The sequence below is a fragment of the Manis pentadactyla genome, chromosome 11 (genome assembly GCF_030020395.1).
Source record: "Manis pentadactyla isolate mManPen7 chromosome 11, mManPen7.hap1, whole genome shotgun sequence".
Classification (NCBI taxonomy): Eukaryota; Metazoa; Chordata; class Mammalia; order Pholidota; family Manidae; genus Manis; species Manis pentadactyla.
Genome location: NC_080029.1, coordinates 117,298,903 through 117,306,186, shown reverse-complemented (window position 1 = coordinate 117,306,186; position 7,284 = coordinate 117,298,903).

Here is a 7,284-nt window from a genome sequence, read left to right as displayed (position 1 = left end):
GGAGTCCCTGACGTGCAGCCCAACATCACTTACAAAGAAATTGGCTACTGTATTAGCACCCTAGATTCTTCTTGTAACTGTCTGCTTCTGTGCTGATCGTCCATGTGAGTAATATACCATGTGAGCTTCCTGACAGAAGGAATCCCATCCCCACCTGTATTAGAGTTCTCTAGAGAAACATGATTAATAGTCAATGGGATAGATGATAGATAGATAGATAGATAGATAGATAGATAGATAGATAGATAGATAGATAGGTGATACATACATACATACATAGATGATAGATGGATAGATTAGATAGGTAGATAATAGGTACATGGATGATAGACACACATATATACATACAGAGAGAGAGTAAGAGAGAGAGGCTTGTTTTAAGGAATTGGCTGGCAAGTCCAAAATCTATAGGGCAGACTGGCAGCCTGGAAATTGAGGTAAGAGTTAATGTTACCATCTGGAGTTCAAATTCCACAGGGCAGCAGGCTGGAAAGTCAGGCAGCGTTTCTGTGGTGCAGTCTTGAGGAAAACTAAATTTTTGCTCTTAGGGCCTTTGACTGATTGAATGAGACCCACCCACATCGTGGAGGGTAATCTGCTTTATTCAGTGTCTATTGATTTAAAATGTTTATCACATCTAATAACTACCTGCACAGTAACATCTAGACTGGTGTTTGCCCAAACAGCTGGTTACCATAGCCTAGCCAAGGTGACACATAAATTAACCAGCACACCACCTCTCACTCACCTTTATGTGCCCACCTGGCACTTAGGGGTAGTCAATCCTGAACAAATAAACTGTGAGGACCTGTCTTGATTTCTCTCTTCTTTTACATTTCTTGCATTTGCATTTTTAGCAGGCCCAGTCTTCCAGGCAAAGACAGCCTCATGCAGCACCACCTGTTGCTCATACCCTGGCCATGTTTGGTGGGAGTTGCAGAAAGAGGTGACGAGCCTGGGTGGGCTTGACTCCTGGCACCACCACTTGTTAGCCAGGGGCTTTGGGCGAGGAGTTGAATCCTTCAGAGCATGAGTTCAGTGTCTATGAAGTAGGGGCATGCGGTACCCACACTGCAGGATTTTGTGGGGCTGAGTGGGATGGTGTACATGACGTGCCTGGCTCAGTCTCAGCCATGAACGAATCACCCCATCATCTAAGTAATGATTATTTTATTGCTTCTTTACACACAATTAAAACTCACTAATTCAGACCTATCAGAGAGGGCAGTCAATGGCTGGAAAGTCCACATTAAAAAATAATTTAAAAATAATGTCATTTTATTGCGTTAAAATACATTACTCAATCCAAGCTAATAAAGAGTTGCATAGAGAGCCCTTGGGGGACTTCTGTTAATGAACAAATAAGAACGATTTGAGGTTAGTCTATCAATTATTGGTGTGGAAACGGGAAGCTTCGGAAGTACTTGAAAACACCTCCAAACAGTGTGTTATCCTCTGTAGATTGTTTCCCCTGCAATCATCTTAATGCATTTTATTAATTCAACAGCTTCTCGCCACCTTGAGAGTGCTCCAGGCACTGACCAGACTTCCTATCAATTCTGACGTGGTGGTAACTGAGTGTAAGATATTTCACTGAGTTAGGTCAAGAACTTTATTTTATGTTCTTTCCTTTTCTTAGGAACCAATTTCAGGATGGTCACCTTGACCTGTAAATCCTGTAGGTGGAACCATTTCCATCAGACAGCAAAGAGGCTGAATTTAGGGGCTTTGGTCTGGACTCAGATAGACCTGGGTTCAAATCCCACCTCTGGCTCTTGCAGGCTGTGTGACCTTGGATAAGCCACTCGCCTTTTCTGTGCACAGTAAAATGATCTCCCTCACAGGGAAGCTGTGGGATTAAATTAGGTAATATATCAAAAAGTAGCTGAAACACGTGACCTGGCACCAGAGCAGGCCCTCATACAGGTGCTGAACCTAGAGGTGAGTCAGTAGGTCATGGCACAGTCCTAATGAGAGACTCTGGGGATAAGGAATGTTGACATTATTATTTTGGGTGCTTTTCCAGCACATGGATAAGTGATGAAAGTTGCCCACAATCTATGATCCCAGGGCAGGAGCCCAGGAATTGTCATTATTATTATTAGCAACAAAAATGACAATTTATAGTTTACAAGAGCTATCCAGCTTCTCTCAAAAGCTCCACTGAGACAAACTGTGTTTCAGAAAGGTCATGCAAGGGCCGTGGTATTTGTGCCCCCAGGCACTCCCCGTTTGGATCGGGTTCACTCACCGGAGTATCACATGGGTACAATTAGCTCAGTCGCTGCAGAAATGCCTTCCCTGAGTGTAAGTCAGGCCCTTGATTCTACTGTGCATCAGGGTCAGGAACCACCCACCCCAGGCAGTCTCACGGGAGACACTGGGAGCTTGACATCGGCCACGATTTACCAAGCGTCTGCCCTCTGGGGAGAGGCTGGAGTTTTCCAGTCATGTTTCTTTGTCCTCATACATCAGCAGTGAGGCTGGGCGATTACCACCCATGCCCACTTTTCAGAGGAGGGAGTGAGTCCCAGAAGGTGTATGGGGGCAGTGGGGGGGACTTGCTCAAGGTCACAGAGCTGGTAAGTGGTGGTTCTAGGCTCTAGGCTATGAGCACAGCACAGCCTCCAAGAGATATTCTCTCTCAGCCTATGTCAGGTTCTACAGAGGCTCCCAGCCCTTCTGTGAGACCCCTAGGGCAAACTCTCTCACCTTCCTCTGTGGGGTCCTGACAACTGCCTGCCTCTCTCATACAGCCGCCTCTGCCTCTGGTCTGGTCTGATTCTGTGACCCCGTGGTGGCCAGCACAAGACTTGGGCCTAAAAGAAGGCACTAAACACTTATTTGTTGACTTTGTTGATTAAATTCCTAAGAATTTCCCACAAAGGCCCTTGGAGAATGTACCTATTTGCCTCTTTAGATGACCCCACTCTGAACACAGCTACCTAAAAATGGATGGAGGGGTTGCTATGAGTTGGTGGCACCCTGGAGACTGGCAACCTTCCCTGGGTCTCCCTACCAGCACTGGTGCCAGGAAAGGATGAGACACAGCTATGGAATAGGCCACTAGCAGCCAGACACCATCGACTCAAGCCAGCCCAAATGGGTGTCCGCTCCTTCCAATGAAAGAACGCAAATAGGGACCCCTTCACAAAGGAGTAGGGGCCGGTTAAGAAAGAGGGTCTGATGGTAAGTGACTCTGCCACACCTTTGCCTCTGACAGAGACCCCCCCAACCAGGGCGCCCACCCAGCCTATGAAGCCCAATCAGAGGTGGCAAATCAGCAGTGTAACGAGCTGCATGACATCCAGGCAGATCATTTTTTAACTCACTCCTCTTCTGTGCAACAAAATATTTTCTGCAAAATTCACAAAATGCAACGAATAATGATAGTGCCTTAGATGTACCAGTTCACATTGCTTCCGAATATTCGTGAAGTATGCCTGATTTTGAAAGCGTTACTATACTTTTAAAACATCCACACATTGTTTCAATTGCCTCCTCTTCGGCTCTTTATGTTTTCCTTTGTTGAGCTCCACTGAGTTCATGTCATTTCAGGTTGGTGCAGGTGCCCCGCCTAAAATTTCTTTAAAAGTTCAGAATAATTATAAACCAGCTGCTGGTTTCACAGTAGACATTGCAAGTTACTCCCAGTTCCTACAGGACCAAAAAAGCACAATTATTTATACAATGGTTTTTATTCATACCTATCAGTTTGAACCTTGATCCTTTGGCTACAGTCTGATATAATAATTTATGTAAATAAATATCCAGGAAGACTTTAATAAAACTAAAATGTCAGCAAAAGATACAATTTATTGATAAATTCATTTTCTGGATCTTGTTCTACTTAAAACAGTTAAAAAATGTCCCACTTTTAAAAATATTACTAAAATTTAGTAAAATATTTCAAGCATGAACTAAAATATGCACTTACATAGCAAAAAAATGCATGCCTCACAGTTCACACTCTTTCACCATTTTAAATTTTAAACAAAAATAACTCCAGTGGTCACCTAGAATGATTGACTTAAAGAACTCAAGTTATGTTTTTTCATTTTTGCCATCTCTGTGCATCATCGTTCATTTGCATTCTACCCTTAAGAGGTAGGATACATGATACCACAGGGTGCTGAGACAGAAATTATGCCCAAAGAGACAGTAAACCATCCTGAGCCTACAATAACTCTTAAAACAAATGCATATGGGTGGGGTCTGTGTTTTGGGAGCTAACTCTGTAATTAAGGGGTCTCCAAATTAACTTCAGTATATAATAAAATGTGTGTGGACAGATAAGTAATAAAACCATTCTAATATGAAGCTTATATATTTTGTATTATCATTACTACTATTACCATTATTATTAAGCTTCACAGAACAACTTCAATTATTTACACCTAAAGCTAAAGCAAGATTTTTCATGGAAGAGAATTTTATCACTGACATTATTACAATTGCAGTAGCAATAAAAGCAGAGCAAATTTCAGCCCCGTGTGTTTTTGTTTTTAAGCTCTTCTGCATTTGCTTATCGCCTACATTAGAAGTCTGGGCCCGTCGCATCCCCACCCTTAGTGCACAGGTCAAGATGCTCTACCTGAGGTCCCTGCAGGAGTCTCTCAGAGGCGGCTAACCAGAAATGCTTCCTGTGTTTCCTTCATAGGCAATAAGAGGCATGTGGCTGATTGTCTCGCCCTTACTGCTTTGTAACCAAGAATCTCAGAGCCACATTTATAACTCACCTTTTAGGACCTTCAGGCATTTTAATTTCTCCCTTAGTGGCAACCTAATGTACCTACCCTGTCCCAATTTTCAACTTATTGTTTCACAGTTTTCAAAATGACCTCCCACACAGCCTAGTTAGCTTGCAGAATCCCTCCATTTAAGTTTTTTCTTTTGAATTTCAGTGGTTTTAACAAAACCTCCAGTTTACCACAGTCCCCACCACTCCCTAAGTCTTGCTCTGGAGCCACTTTCATATCTCCTCTGCACTTAGCCTCTGAAAGCATTTGAGTTTTCAATCCATGTATGTTTTCTCTTGTTTAGATTCTTGTTAGCCAGCCAGCCTAAAGCCTCTATGGAGTGGAGGTGACTTGGTCTGGTTTGCTCTGGTAGGATCTGGAAAGAGGGGCACAGAAGATCTGGTATTGTGCCAGGCTCCTTGGTATCCTCCCATTTGATTTCTCAAGAAGCTGGTGAGGAAAGTATGGGCACCATTTCATAACTGAGGAATCAGAGGCTCAGAGGAGCTAAGTTCCCCATCCCAAGTCACACAGCATCTTGGTAGGTGAACCAGGATGGAGACCCAGGCAGGTCTGTAGCCTGCCCTGACCACAGGGCGAGGGAGGAAGCAGACATTCCCCTAAGGGAATGGGGGACACCCTCAGGAGGAGATACCCTCCTGCTTTCCACTCCACCAATTTCTAGCTCCACACACAACTCCCACAGAAAAGACCATATGGAGGCCAGCAAGCTCCACAGCTAGCTTGCTGTATAGCCTCTCAGACCCTGTCCTCGGAGGGACACATTCTGGGTTTAGTGCCCTGTTGTCACCACCTTGAAATTCTTGATAATTTTTGAACAAGGAGCCATACCACCACCACCCAGTATGACAAGTAACAGTGGTGAGATGGCCTAGCCACCACCAGGCTCCCTCACTCATTGTGCCATTGGTGCACAGAGGACACCCCGCACCCAGCAAAGGCTTCTGGGAGTCACCACACACAGGCTTCAGCTCCTCCTCCTGGACACTTAGCAGCCAGAGTCCTCTGGCATCACCAGTACCCTAATCTGCCTGAGTTTTGCTCTGGACGGTCACCACAGCAACCAGAGGTTGGTCTGTGCAACTGAATGAATCAGCAAATATTGATCAAGCGCCAAGCTAGGAACTGTAGGGGAGAATAGGTGGCTTTGCTGGTTTTAAAATATTTATAGTAATAACTACCCTAAAAGAAGGGGGAGGTAATATTTGTAGCAATTTATTTCTCTTCTGTCCTGGAAGCCATCAGGTAGACAAAATAGTATCGTTTTACATGTGCACTGACTTTGAAGCCAGAGACGTTTGGGTCTGAATCCCAGCACACCACCACTAGCCATGTGACATTATACAAGCCCCTCTCTTCTCGAAGCGTCAGTTTCCCCTTTACAGTGCAAAAATACCTACCCCCGCCCACCTCACAGGGCTCTTTAAGAATGAAATGAGCTAATGTGTAACAAAGAGCTTTGTTGACTGTGCAAATGTTAGGTTGTTCTTTCAATAAACATTTATTAAGCATTTACTCTGAACCAAAGCCCGAGATAGGCATTAGAGCCTCTCAAATGTAAACGTCCTGGGCTCACTGGGATTCACTTTTTTTTTTTTTCCAACTGAAGTGAAATTCAACATAAAAGTAACCATTTTAAAGGGAACAACTCCGTGGCATTTAGTGCATTCACAATATCATGAACCAATACCTTTACCAAATTTCAAAACTTGAAAAACTTGTACCCATTAAACATTACTTGCTTTTTAGGATATATTTTCTCTTGCTATCATTTTGTCCTGGTCAGGAGTTGACTTCTTGGGCCTGCTGTTATCCTAATGTCCCTCGGATCACCTATGACTCCAAACCAACCCTTGGCTTCAACCTCAAGCTTCATAAGTTGAAACCCAGTCTCCTTTGCCAGCACAGGAGAAACCAGAACCCTGAGCCTGCCATTTTTAATTACCCCAGGGGTGGGCGCGCAGGTAATCGCTGTGCGTTTCAGTAAATTACCTCTCATAAAAGAGCTCTCATGTTTGTTCGTGTGCCCTTCTTTCCTGGAATCAGCTCCCTATTTACCAACATTGCCTCTTCCCGGCAGCCTGAGCGCTTGGCGAATGTCTGCCTTGTCGAGCGGTGGGTGGGAGGTGGGGGTCAGGTGCACGGGGAGGGGGCAGTGTTTGGGCAAATATTGGACTTGGCCACACTTGCTGTCCGTATCAGGCACCCGATTGGTGTTATTGATTGACAGATGCAGGAACCAACTGTTTGGAAAGCTGAGCCCCCTCGGATCGGGGTAGGTGTTTCGGCAAACAGCCCTAATACTGGGCAAACAGGCCTGTTGGAAGAAGTGCCCAGCGTGTTAGCAGAGCAAACCAAGCACTGAGCAAACAGCTTAAAAGAATGTGGCCACCTCCATGTAACCTCAACTGAGGTATTGATCCCACTGGAGACGGGAGAGGGGCCAAGCAGGGAACAGAGAGACACAAACCCCGGCAGAATGTAAATGTTATCTTTAAGCTGCGGCTGTCAGGGCCCTAATGGG